We start from the raw sequence: 14677 nt of genomic DNA, 5'->3' as shown, positions 1-14677 counted from the left end.
AGCTTCCCCTGAGTCAAAACAGTCATGTAACAGTAAAATGTTACCCTTTCCTACTTTAAATGGCTGGTGGCAGAGGTTTTAGATCAAACTACCATGATTTTTCCCGGCCGCTAACAACGGTAGCTAAAAATCGGGTGAGCCATGTTTTTCAATATGGTGCCCCCAGCCCTATCTGTAAAAACAGACACTGGTCATCTTTTTTCGCTATTTCTTTTAGGAAAGGTCCTTCTTGTGTTTTTCTCTGCGCGCCAAACCAGGTTTGGTCCTTTTGTTCGTAGGCCTTTGGCGGGCTTCAGTGCTGAAGCCCTCCTCTGGCGCCTGAGTGTCTGGGGTGGACAGGATGTGAGTGAGGTGCCCAAAACTCCCTGTGCTTAGTCTCCTAGGAGACCAGAATGCACTCTGGCGTGATTGGCCAGATGGCTGTCTGGCAAGGACAGCCACCCTGCTGTCTGAGTGACGGCGAGGCTGGAATGAATGGGGGAAAACTGTTTAAAAGCAGGTCTCTGGGACTTGGAAAGCAGAGACGACCACTGGAACGAAAGAACCGAAGAGGAGAGGAAGGAAGAGGACTGCTGCAACTCCTGGACGACCAGTGAAGCCCTGCTGCAGGTCCGAATTGCCTGAAACTCTGATGACAGAAAAGCCCTTCAAGGTTAACTTCTTCCCTTGAGTTTGGTGGGAACAACCAACTCGCAAGCCACCTGGACACCGTCCCCATCTGGTCGAATTTTCATCAGAGTGCTGTTGAAAACTGGATAGCCAGAGGTAAGGAAACCAGCTTGTGGACTTTAAGGCACTCACACCTTAAACCGACATCTTGCTACAGCTTTTGGCCTCTTCCCTGGGCGGTGCAGGAACCTCCCGACGTCCTCCTTCTTGTCCCCACAACTGAAGCTCAGGAACAGCGAGATCTGCTCGAACTGCCAGGAACAACTGCCTCAGCTGCAGCTTGCTTCATTGACAAGGTACTGTGCAAACGCGGTCCGTAAATGTTTTCAGCCATCAAGAAAGTGCGTGAAACTTTTCTCAACGACGAAGGCTTGACTTAATATTCGTCAAACATTTCGCCTAGCCAAATCCTTTAAAAATCTGTGTCAAAGACTTAACCGTTATATACCAGAACTGTGCTATCCTATACAAAAGACTCTGAACCATTGACTTTGGCCCAGGCCTATTGAGAAGAATTGCTGGTTGTATTTAACTGAAACCCTTTGGCCTGCCTATGAATGTATTTGGGCTGTATATTCTTATAACCTTGTCTTTTCCCTCCTTTAGTATCTGAAGTGCCATTTTGCTCACAATTAATTTTGGAGCAAACTTGTTCGTTTACTTACCGGTTGGATTTTTGTGGTGTATTAGTGTGTGATATTGAGCTGTTTATGCTAGTGTAATGTGTTCTAACTGACTGAGTAAATAAATGTATATTCTTTTACCAAGAAACCTTGAATCAGTGTCTGTTTGAATCACTGTAATTGTTGGTCCTTTGTGTAACTTGTTCTACTGCTCACTTTAAACTCTTGAGATAAGTCTGGCTGCTCAGCCATCGCTAACACTTTACTGTGTATTACAGGCTTGTACCAAAGGTGAAATTGTGCTTACAATTGTCGTCCTAATTACCTGTAGTGTTCCCAAAGGGTACTGCAGGTGATTTTGCCTAACATCCCTCCATTCTCGCGCTCGCTATAATAGGTGCAATTTTATTTGCATGACGACTGGTTTGGAAAGTGATAGACAATGCTTTTGTGCAACAAATTATTTGGAAAATAAAAATCTTTGGAAATAAATTATTCGGTTAGATATCACTGTTGAAGGTGTTCCAGTGAACTTTCACCTGCGGTTTACTGCAGATGATATACCAAAGAAATATCTGTTTACAGTTTGTCCAACATCTGCTGAGTAAAAGAGCAATTTCTTGATAATTAACATGCACATAAACCATTAAGTTAAATGTTTACACTGTTTGCATTATGTTCGATGATTCTATCAGAATCTAGAAGAGACAGGCACATTAAAGGAAGGCAGTTTAAAAGTGATAGAAGTGCTACAATAATCATAGCAAGTGATGCTTGAACAAATGTTCAATTTCAGACATAACAACGAGGACATAAATAACAGAGGCCACTAGATGTGTTTGTGGAGATTATAGGCTGCAGGTTTACATACATTTTTACAACAGTGTAAAAATTGAGAGAACATTTCATTTACATTTGACTACAAGCGACCAGAGAATTGAAGTTTCACTGACTCTTTGTTGCTCCAGTTGCTCTGACTCCCCCTTTTCCATGATTGTCCTTATTAGGCTTCAACCTCCAAAACATTTTTGTTTGGCGAAGTGACCCTGCACGACTACAGAGGCGGGGGCCCCTGGCTTGTGCTGCAAAAATCTGCCCTTCCGCTTTATCATGGAGGGATGTATAATTTCTTATCTGTAATGTACTCCTGCCATTCGGGATAAAGAGGGTAACTTAAGGGGGGGGGGTTGTACATCCCACTACTTAATTACTTCATGCTTCTTACGCCCCGATCTTGGTAGCATGTGTGACCGCTGTTTGTGTGACAGAAGAAAAGACAGTAAATTTATCATACATTCATCTTGCATATTGTGATGCTGGAAATGTTTTTGGAGGGACGGGGGCTCCTCGTCCTTGCCCTACCACTTCTCTGTTGGTGTTTTCAGTGTGTTTTTCTGCACAGGAGTCCAGTTTGGATCCCTGGAAGCGCAGCTCTTCATTTTTACCTTTTGGGGAGCAGTACCCATGGCACACCCTTAGGGCACCCATGGGTAGGGTTACACCCTTGTACCCCTAGTGTATGTTTTTGGGCACCTGTGTGTTGCCCACAGAGCAGGGTGTGGGCTGATGGCAGCTACATGCTGACTTGACAGCAGCTCTGGGTATCCAGTGGCCGCTGCTGAACTTTTAAACTGGGGTGATGCCAATGTATGTTTCATGTTGGCACTAGTGAGCGTCTGAGCGCAGCGAGCGAGTCTGACTTAGCAAAGCGTGTTCCGGTGGGGGTTCTCCCCCCTCAGGAAATGTTTGGGAAATGAGGAGCGGAAATGGTGCATTTCCCAGCACAATTCTTAAGAAAAGTTGTAGAAAAAGACCTAAGATACAAGTAGTTCTCAGAGGAGACCTAGACAATATTCTACTACCAGAGATATCAAATTGCCGACATTACACAGGGCCGTGAACTATGTCTTGGTGAAAGCAAGGACATCCAGGTCAAGTTCTTCGAGGAGGTGGCATATGTCATAGGAGTGTTTGACAGCAGAGCAGAGTTTAGGATAGAGATGTGGAGCAGGTTGCCACATTTGAAAGACTTCAATGGTGGGGTACAAGCTAGAGGTAAGCCCTGCGAAAGTGGTAGAGGGGCCAGAGAATGGGCAGAGGTGGTAGAAGGAGGTGGCATAGTAGCCAGAGAGGAGGAGGAGGGTGCCAGAGAGGGGGTGGAAGGAGGTGGTGGAGTAGGATTAGCAGAAGAGGGAAGGAAGTTGATAAGATGTGGGAGACGCCTATCGAAAAGCAGGAGATTGGGCTGAGGGCCCGGGACCAAGATGGTGCCATTCAGATAGACATTAATTATGGTCTTGGAGGAGTGGAAGGAGGCCAAGAGGACCTCCCACCGGGTGCCACCATTAATGAGAGAGGAGGAGAAAGAAGAGAGAACAGAGAACATATGAGGGGTCGATAGGTCATTAGAGGGAACGACAAAGAGGATGTTGTGAGAGTCTGTCTGGAGGAAGCACTGACTTAGGTATCAGCAATAGGGAGGCCTGTGTTGGAGACCAGGATGTCCCTCTTGAACTTCTTCCTTTCCGACTCAGTGAGAGGGATAGGATAGGAGATAGAGTAGCCGTCAGAGAAGATGGGGGAGATGGAAAGCACCATAGAGGGTGCAAGGCTGAAGTAGGAGGAGGTAGCGAAGAGAGAGGCGGGATGCACAGCCGAGCGCCCACAGCACAGGATGCGCAGGGGGGGGGGGGCAATCACACAATTGGGCAGACAGGTACACTAAACAGTACAAGGTACTCCAAGCAGGGTGGGGATCTAGAGTGTGAGAGAGAGCCTAATGAGACACAATTAACAGAACCACAGTTACCACAGTGCAAAACACCCAGATTCAATTTTAATAAAAGAGGGAAAAAAGGCCTTGTTTTTAACACACCACCAATGGAAAACACCCAGATGCAACATTCATAAAAGAGGGGAAAGGGCCTAGTTTTTAAACACAGCATAAATGCAAAACACCCAGATTCAACTTTCCTAATAAGAGGGAAAAGGCCTCGTTTTTTACCAAGTTGCAATGCAAAACAACCAGCTTCAGCTTTCCTAAAAAAAGGTAAAAAGGCCTCGTTTTCAACACACTAGCAATGCAAAACGCTCAGGTTCAATGTTCCTAAAAAGAGGGAAACAGGCCTAATTTTTAATACAGCGGCAATGCAAAACACCCAGATTCAACTTTCCTAAAAATTGGGAAAAAAGCCTAGTTTTTAATAAAGAAGCAAAGCAAAACAACCAGGTTCAACTTTCGTAAAAATAGGGAAACAGGCCTTGTTTTTAACACAGAAGCAATGCAAAACACCCAGGTTTAACTTTCCTAAGAAGAGGGAAACAGGCCTAGTTTTTAATACAGCAGCAATGCAAAACACCCAGATTCAACTTTCCTACAAGAGGGAAAACGCTTAGTTTTTAACACAGCAGTGATAAATATTGTTACTTGTTTATTATTTATTGTTTTCATTTGTCCGCTGTTTAAGAGTACTTTCAGGGCGCATATAGTTAGTTATCCGTGAGTTTATAATTTCTTGTTTCAATGAAATACAAACACGCAAAGTTGCATTTTTTACCTTTATAGGGCTATATATCCTCAAAACAAAGGGTCATGTTAGTATGTACAACACACAATACAAATACCCTGAGCTTGTGGAGACATACCTATACTACACAAAGAACAAATCTCTGCTTATCAATGAATCCCCATCCCTCATGCCAACAGCTTGTTCAAAAGCTCTGTTCAGCTGAAAATGGCTTCCCTCTCCTCACCTCCCTGATTGAGCATTGAGTGTCGAGGCCTACAGTAGTTTTAGGTTCATAAGTGGGACTTGGCGCTGCAGCCAGAATGTGACTTAGTGCGCTGAAGGTGAACATCTGCTTTAGCATGGCAGTACTTCAAAAAAGAAAAAAATAAGTCATTTACATGACATATCTTTTGATGGTGTAAAAATGGTCTGTGCGACTCTCAAAAATGAGGTAGAGGTCATCAAGGACTCCTTGCTTCTGATAATTTCTGAACACAGTATTTGCCAAGACCTAGATAGATCGGATGGCACCGATCTCTAAATGTTTAGCAACATGGCGCACCATGTAGCTCAAAGAAATGCTTTCACCAATAACCAAATTTTGGGATGTTTGAAGCCTACCATTACATGGAATACACCCCAGAAGTTGAAGTAGACTGTGACGCCAAATTGCACAGAAAATCAGAGTGCCTAACGTGAATAACAAGGTCCTATTCGTCAAAACGTGTAAGCCGCTGCTGTTTGTAAATGTAAACTACTGTATTACTTTTCTCTTTCTTATTGCCATTGGGTTTGAAACTGCATGGTGGTAAAGTACTGTAATTCCCCCATTACAGCCCGTTCTATTACAAGTGCATCATTCACTCTCTTTTTGCATCTAACGGGCATAATACTATGAAGGCATTTAGTGCTCTTGGCTGTGTTCTTCCCATTAATGGCAGAGCTCTTTTTCACTACAATGGCCTCATTCATTATCTTATGTCATTGGAAGGATGATACTCTACTGTTGTATTCTTCACATTTGTGAGAGCCCACGATATTAAAATGTTGTATGTTAGTTTCTTTACTGCCAACACCTCTGTCAGTGCTGGACATCATCTTTGATGAACTATTGCCTCTGAACAAACCATTCTGCGGGAGAAAAGTCAGGGGCCTGACAACCATGCAAATGACACTGTGGAGTGGGAGAAGGAGCAGGGATCAGAACTTAAGTTTGGGGTGGAGGTGCAAAGAGTGGATAGTGATGATGTAGCTGGTGGACATTTGAGTGCCCGCAAAAGGACAAAAACAGCACCTCCAAGGCAACCCATCCCCCCTCTTCTCCTGGATGAAGACCAGATACTCAAACGTAGACACAGAAGCAGAATTTGATTCTAAGTAACAATGTGTACCTGCTAATAGGGAAAGTGCAAAAGGAGCATATTTCAATGATAGACTTACACTACATCTTCAAGGAATAGGCACAACCTAAAAATCCCACACACTTGACTTTGGCATTTTAACACTCACAATTCAGCACGCTCTAGCAGCACTGCCAGCCATCGTGGTACTGCCACACTCTCCTCTCCTTTACCAATCACCACAGTACCCGATCTCTAATCAACACCCTGCCCACACAAGCTGATTGTTGCTCATCGCCAACCTCGCAACTCCTACCCAATTGGAATTATCATCATGATAGCTGCACTGACACCATGACAAACTTAACTACTAAAGGTTAGCACCATAGCATCCCCCATTCCTCCTTAAAACCCCTTGCCTTGGTTGACCCTTTTGGTAGCAGAGATCTCCGACCCCCACCAAATGGTTAAAAGGATGAGCAGCACTAATGCCCCCTTTCCTTATTACCCATCGCGAGCCATTAAACCGGAGGTTGAGCAGGCCATTGTTAGCATGTGCAGGTATTTCTCTTGTGAAATATTATGGATAGTGTTCAAACACCTGGCGTTGGTTGAACAGTATCAAGAATGATATAAGAAAGTCAACTTTGATTGCTTGGACAAGAGTTGTTCTGAGGAACAAAATACTGAACTGCATGCATGGATCATTCACAGGGGATCACACCCTGAAAGTAAATGACAAGGTTAACAGATTCTTGCAAATCATCTGCTTACATCCCTGGTAACATTTGCACCCACCCCCTTACTCCTACATTCACCTGTATCCCTCCTTGCCTCTTTTGTTAGGAAAGTGTCTCTCACATCCACCTCAGGCCAACACACACCGACTCTCCAAGATACTCCAAAATCACCTGCCCAGTCAGAACTCCCCTCCCCGGACCCCTCCTCTCTGCCAAATGAGGGCGTATTATGTCAGCATATGCCTTTTTTTTATTTATATAGACTATATTAATGAAACAATATCTGCAAATATAGAACTCAAAAACAAACTCTTCATTTCTGTCTATGCATGTTGATTAACTGTAGTGTGAGATATTTCGACCCATGCCAATGCACCCTACTACACCCCTTTGCCAATGCCAATGGGGGAAAGAAAACTGCCAAAATGGATGCACTAACCCCTGTGTGCGCCAAATCTGCAAACCTGTGCATGGTTCATAAAAAACAAAAGAGCCGCACACCGTGCCAAACACAGGCAAAGTTGATGTCAAAACAAGATCTCCCTGCAGGATGATGCCAATTGGTGCTGTTACCTGTCACATGATGTCAAAGGCCACAAAAGTGGGCTAAAATCCCAAAATGCCTTTAAATACAGCTTCCCAAACAATGGCAACCTTCAAAATGCTGTTGCGGCGCTAAATTCAGTCGTTTTCCCAGTGAATTATTCAAAGGAAAAGTGTGCGGAAATCATAGATTCTGCAGTGCAGTCAGAGGAATCCAGGCCTCAATGACTGACAGCTGCATAAAATTAGCTGTCAAACCCAGTTTAAAAATGTTTCTTTTTCCTGAAGAAATTGCAAAATGCACCTATTTAAAGCATGTTTATGAAGAGCTTAATTCTTTTAAATGTCCAAATCCCTTATAAACCGTGCATATTTTTATATGTGTTAAAGAAAATACTTTATTGTGAATTTTAAAAGCAACACAGTATTGGAGTTAAGTAACTGCTTAATTCTGATTGGGCAGTGACCAGTCTGGGAAAGTTTGACATCTCAGTTTGACACTCCCTTGCTAAAGGAAGCCTAATGGTTCCCGCATATTGCCAACAAAGAGCACAATGAGACCTCATTAGACATTCGTCTTTTGGCTGAGCCAACAACAAAGGACAGGCTGAGCACTGACCTCTGCTGAGGATGGGCAGGATGCTTCCCTTTACACCCCACCCTGATCAAAGGGATCTGACAGCTGTTCTTTGTTGAAAGGAGAGAAGAAAAAAACTGCTGGAACCTTTTGATGTTTAAACCTTAATTTGTGACTAAATGTGAATCTCTTTAACTGTGCAACCGAAAGAAGGATAAGTCTGAAAATTGGTAGATGTTAACCTACTTTTAGGCTTTTGCTTTGAAGACATTGTTGAAACCTGTATCACTTAGGAACCAAAGTTATGAAAAAAACCTCTCATTGCAGCAGAACTATTAATGTTGCAAGTCTAAGATTGTATGTACATGATCCACTGATAAGTGTCCAGAGATGTACCGAATTAGAAATTATTAATCCAAACTGTTATGATTAAAATTGAGAAAATTCTATAGAATGAGAAAGACAACTCGCACAGAGATGGGGATTGAATGAGAATATAACCCATCAAATATGAAATGTATATGTCCGATTTTATTAGGGAACATAATTTTAGTCCAAAATTGACCAGAACCGCTCCGCTGATCCAATCCCGCCACAAGTGCCCTGCTGCCGGTAGACCTGACCCGTTCCATGACCACAACCTTGACGGTCCATTTTAATCACAAGGAACTGTAAGTATTAATAGGAAGAACAGTGATCCATATTATATTTGCACTGTCTTATCCCAATCTCAACCTATCCCATCTCTATCTTCAGACCCCTAGTATTGTCAAAACCATTCTTGCGCTAATTTTTCTCATTTGTTTTTCAAAAACATAAGTCATTAGTGATTTTGAGTAACTTAAGTAAATCCCAGAAAAGAAATGAGCATCCACCATGTGAACGGTTACGCTGGCAACGTAACTGTGAAGATTCCTGAGTGGCATCCTCTTTTTCATATTCATTAATATAGTGAAATAAACCAATCTGTCATTTTTAAAACCGAATTTCAGTTTTCATTTTCACACCTAGTTTGCAAAAACGCCTCTTACTGAAACCTCTATAACTTCTTCAATTTTAAAGATAGAAACAAAATATACCTTGCATCGCAGAACAGTGTATTTGAACCGTTTTTATCCAAAATCGCGTAGTGAAATTTCGCCGCGAATATGCAGTTTTCAAAAGGTTACGCGTGTCTTTTTCCCATTTAAAGTGTTACTTAAACTCCCATCCTGATCTAAAGTATATACTGTTGTTTATCTTGTAGCTCATGTGTGTTAGGACCTGTTTAGTGTTGCTTTCCTCAGAATCTTTCTCCATTTAAGCAATTTTGCATCCTTTTGCTCTGTTTTACAAAGCCGTTTTTCACCTGTCTATTTCCAAAAACGTTTTTCTCTCTTATTTGGGGAGGGAAGATTGCATTTAAACTCTAGACATTGGGCCTCATTGCACGGTAGGCGCTAAGGGATTACCGGCACCGGTAAGGGCATCGGTGCCGGTAATCCCTTACCACCCTATTCCGAGGTCCCTTAGCGGGTCCCTTCCTCAACGCCTGGTTTTACCAGGCGTTATGGACGGGACCCATTAAGGGACTTCAGAGCTAATAACGGGCCCGCTAATAGCGGGCCAGTTATTGGCTCCATCCCCATTCCCATTGACCCCTATGGGGGCTCGAATGGGAATGGGGAATGGTTCCCAGAATGGGGACTTACCGGGTCCTCCAAGGTCGGAATGACCCGGTAAGTCCCTATTCCGGGAACACGGACCAGGAATGCCGTAAGGGGGTAGCCATGGCGCTAATAGCGCCATGGTTACCTCCTACCGCGTAATGAGGCCCATTGTCTTTCATTCCTGAATACCTGCTGATTACTGACATCTGTGTAGGATTGCTCATTGGTACCTTCAGTACTTTGCAGCGGGATCTATTAACCTAAACGCTCTCTGTTCACAAACCAAAACTGTTATTTTTCCTGTGTTTTCTATTCTACGTTAATATAAGTGAATTCAATTGCTTTACTTATTTTTGAATTGTATTGTCACCACCTGGTGATTGCTGCCCCATATATATATATGTATGTGTGATTTGAATATTAAATCAATAAATAAATAAATAAATAAATACCTTTACAAACTAGCCTGATTTCTGGTCCACTGTGACCTGGGGGGTATTTTGAGAAGGATGTGATATGAGTGGTATATCATTCAGAATATTGAACTTATAGACACAAATAAAATAAGTATTTCATTGCGTACTACATGCTAGGCGAGACCTGGGTGTGTGCCTGATTGAAATCCTTAACAGCTTGGGGGCTTGTGCCACGATTCTGAATTTGAGATACCACCCGTGATAGTCTAACACAGCATACTAGCCTGCAGGGTACAGCCACCTTGCTGGGTTGGGGTACTGTGCTACACTGTACAAGTACCTCTCAAAATAAATAAATCGGGCCTGTTTGTAAAAGTAAATTAACCCTAAAATAAGTCATAGGGAAATTGATATTTCCAAAATGGTGATCCCAGTAGAAATTAATATTGCTAGGGAACACTGCCTGCAGAAACTGTTTTTCAGGGGTCCAGACAGGATGAATAGGTATGGCTGCAGGAAATAAAAGAACAGGTCACTGCCATAGACCTAGATAAATGGCAGGACAAGGGCCCACACCAAGCGCTTAGTGAACTGTATATGTGTAACGCTCACCTGATTCCCGCAGAGGCGCCGGTCTTGACTGGGTGAATGCCGTATCTTCAAAGGTGATGTGTAACACACGGTTGGCTCTTTGGGCTGGACCTCTGTGCACTGTATGTCTGACTTGAAGAGTAAGATGTCTTAGGTAAGTGAACGCCGAGCTCTCCATCTGCCTCGGGGCAGGGTGCCGTAACCAGTTTCTTCACTGGATAAGGGTGCAGGCCTCTTGACCTCAGAGGACTGCTGTCCGTCGTTAACTGCACGAACGGTAAGTTCTGGGCACTTCAAATGTCTTAAAAGTCTTTTGTAATGATATCTCTTGTTTTGCAGGGTTCCGGCGATGGCGGATGGCGGGCTGATGAGAGTTGAGGATCGAACCCGCGTGAGGAATAGAAGCGCCTGGAAGCACGTAAGTAAGCGCTTGTAGCCTGCTTCACGATGCGCACTAACTGTCCCTTTTATCTTGCAGGTACAAGTTCGGAGCTTTAGAGAAGCTGAAGGGTGCTGGAATACCCACTGGATTCGGCGTGGGAAGGAGTAATGGCACGTGAGTGATAAAGTTGCCCAATGTCTTTAAACGCACCTTCTTTTGTCTTTCAGATGCGGGATGCAGCGCCGAAGGCCTCCGGAGCGTGCGAAGAGTAGGTAAGCCTTTGTCTTTCAGATGCCGGAATGCAGCGCGAGGCGTTGGTGACAGCCGATGGACCAGGTAAGAGATGCGCTGCCACTGAAGACTGTAGTGCTAACCTGTTCTTTCTTTGTCTTTACAGGTGCTGCTGAAGACTGGATTCCAGGATGGTAAGCCTTTGTTCCCTTAGGCCCAGGATCAGAAGCAGAAGACACGATGAGCGTTCTGCTGCAGAGAATGCAGAATAACACAAAGCAAGATTCATCCATCGGGTGTGGTTTAAATAGCCTCCTGTAGTGCTTAGGTGTCTCCTTCCACAGCCACGCCTAGGTGAGAAAAGAGTTCCTGCTTTCCAGAAGAGTTCCAGTGTTCTGAACCTAGGGAGTGGCTCCTGCCCCACCCAACAGAAAAAGTAGTCCCAAACAGAAGAGGATCAGGGGTTCAACTGGCAGGTAAGTACGCAGCATGGTCTGCTGCAGGTAAGTCCACCCAAGCATTATGTTCCCGGCGCTTCCAGCGCTGGGACTGGGCATCTTTATGAGCCTGGTGCCACTGGCGCCAGGACAGGGTCCAAAAGGTCCCAATTGGGACTGGCTGGCACTCGGAACCGGGGTTATGGGTCTACTTCCAAGGGAGTCGGGCAAGTCCTGATCTTTTGGAAGCAGAGATCATGACAATATGGCCCCAAAAATAAAAGAGGAGCCGTGTAAAATTGCCAAAATAGCAGCCTACCTGTACCTCCACATAGGAGTAATACAGGAAAAGCATGCAGAAAACATAGTTCTGGCAAAGAAGCAAGCGGAAACACTACAGACAATCCTAACTAATCTGGACTCTGCAGAGCAAAGGCTCCAGAAGAACCAAGAATCAGAGACAGAAGCTAGGCAGTACTTGACAAAATGAAAGGAAGATCTGACTCTCTTACAGCAAGAGAGGGCCGAGCAAGATACCCAAGTACAGACACTGCAAAAGGTCAACAAAAGCTGGCGCAACAATTAACTTTTAGTAGAGTCTGTGCAGAACAGATGGTCGTCTTACAAGACCAGATAGACCAATTAAAAGAGGAAAACAATAAATTAATTATTAAAGACGTAGAACAGGGGTGCACAACTAGTTTTGCCGGAGGGCCGAATGTACCTTACAAGCTGTCTACAGGGGGCCAGATTGCCAGGCGGGGCATGTGGTGAATTTACGACCCCCCTGGGACATTTTTAGTAAGCATGTGGGGGAAAGAACAGGCATTTTGAGGTGTCTTTACATTATTACCAAGCCAGAAGAAAAACTGATTTTCCCCTGGGCTTCAACATGTTATCAATAGTGGGAGAACAAAATCATCCCTGCACCCCAGCAGCAATAACCTAATAGAACTAGCTGTCCTACAGGTGAAAAAGAGCTGTGCAGATGTGGCTGATGAGTGATCTGTCCACATTACTGACTACATGAGGAAGCTTTGCCTCTGGATCTTAATAGAGATTGCAGCCTCCACTGTTTGCACTTTACAAAATTGCAGTATGGGCAGACTGGGAGGCCACCAGCATCACAGAACGCCATTACATTTAAAGAAAAACCTTTACATTTTCATCCTCCACACGCCACCACAAAACACTTTTGCATTCAGAAGTAGTGCCACAAAAGACTCCAATGCCCACTGTCAACATTGCTTTGTCACCAGGGGAATTAATGAATGTCCTCTTTCCAATACTTTGCTCTGATGCATCATACAAAGGTGGTGTGTACAGGCCATGGAAAGAAAATATAACCAATATAGTTAGTTTTCTAAACTGCTTATAACCATGCTTTACAACACTGGTGTTGGTAAAATTGTGTACTAAATTGGAGGAGCATAAATATTTGCCCCAAATATGCCAGTGTGATGGAGCGTAGCAAGGGAGCCCGAACAAATCAAGAGGTGTTGGGGGGGGGGCTTCCTGCCCACCTCCCTGAGTACATTTTTAAAACGCAAGCATACACACCGACAGACACATATTTAAATTAAAGTACCTTCTGCCCTGGTCCTGGGGTTTCCTCCCAGTGCTACAGCTCCCGCGTAGCATGAATAGGAAGCAAAGAGCTTTTACTGGTTCATGCACATGCGTGCAAGAGCTGGATCGTTGATAGCGAAGAGCCCCACTCTGTTTGTATGTGGGAGGAGGCGCAGGAGCCCCTCCCTCGCACATACAAACATGCAGTTCCTCAGCCAGAATCCCCAATGGGCCAGGCAAGGTTATGGAAGCAAAATGCCCCCGGTTTTGCATGGCTCATTGGATATGGAAGGCTGAGGGACAGAACTGTCAAACGGAAACAGCGTTTCCCTTTGACAGTTCAAGCCAGCCGAGGACCGCGGCCTCAGCCGAGGAGCGCGGCCTCAGCCGCATAAAGCAGCTGAGTGAGTGCTCAGTGTTTACAATGGGCTGGTTCCTCCATTATGGGCGAGGGTGCCCGTTGGTCAGCGCAACCTTGCCCATTATGGAGAAGCGCCACTGGAACACCATCAAAGAATGTATGCACAGGGCTGGAGATGAAATACTGTTGACTTTGAAGTCATGTACACAAACTGCACTGTTGGTAATACATTGATTTTGAGCACATGAATGGGCTCATAGACATGCCTCCATGGGCTTGCACGGATGGTTCGGTGTGACAGCAAATTACACAAGGGCATTGGACTTTCGTCATATCAGTGGCTGTTTTCTCCATGGCATGTCTGCAATCAATTTTGGTGAGTACATTTTTTAACAGTGCATTTATTGAAGTTGATTGTGATGTTTTTTCATTTCTTGCCTGTATACATGCTTGATGCACTTCATGCTGTAGACGGTAGCTTGCACCCTTTAGCTGTCAAAGCCACACTGATTGTGGGAGGGGGCCGGGTGGTGACAATGTCAAGTTGGTACGTGTTAGGTTCAGCCCCTGGTAATTGTGGCAAAGGTGGAAGCATTAGGAATGTGACCCAAGAACCACAACTCACGGTCCAGTCCTCACCTGAGATGTCCGCCTAGACTACTTCTACGCTCCCTTCCATTTGGATGGTACGTTGTATCTGTCTTCCCTCTTGGACTTCGCTGCAACATGACGGTGCAGTTTTCCTACTGGACTACAGCTCTTTTACTCGTTTTTCACACTCTGGTGCCTTTGGTCCCTGTTTTTCTTCCTGCTACTGTCCTTGTTGCAGATCTGTCTGCCCGTCTCTCGGGCAGTTAATTCCACGTACTCGGACGCTGCCTCTGTTTGCCTTAGTACACTTCTGTACCACAGCATCTCTCTCTCTCGCTCTCTCTCTCGCCCCTCCTATCTTTCATCTATTCCATCCATACCTTTATGTTGACTTTGGGCTTTTACCAAAGCTATTCAACTGTTCTGGCTCTTGACTTGCTATCAGCTGT

Source organism: Ambystoma mexicanum, chromosome 2q (genome assembly GCF_040938575.1).
Source record: "Ambystoma mexicanum isolate Mex_15411 chromosome 2q, UKY_AmexF1_1, whole genome shotgun sequence".
In the NCBI taxonomy this organism is placed as follows: Eukaryota; Metazoa; Chordata; class Amphibia; order Caudata; family Ambystomatidae; genus Ambystoma; species Ambystoma mexicanum.
The sequence above is the reverse complement of the archived record's forward strand: the minus strand, read 5'-3'. Positions refer to the sequence as shown.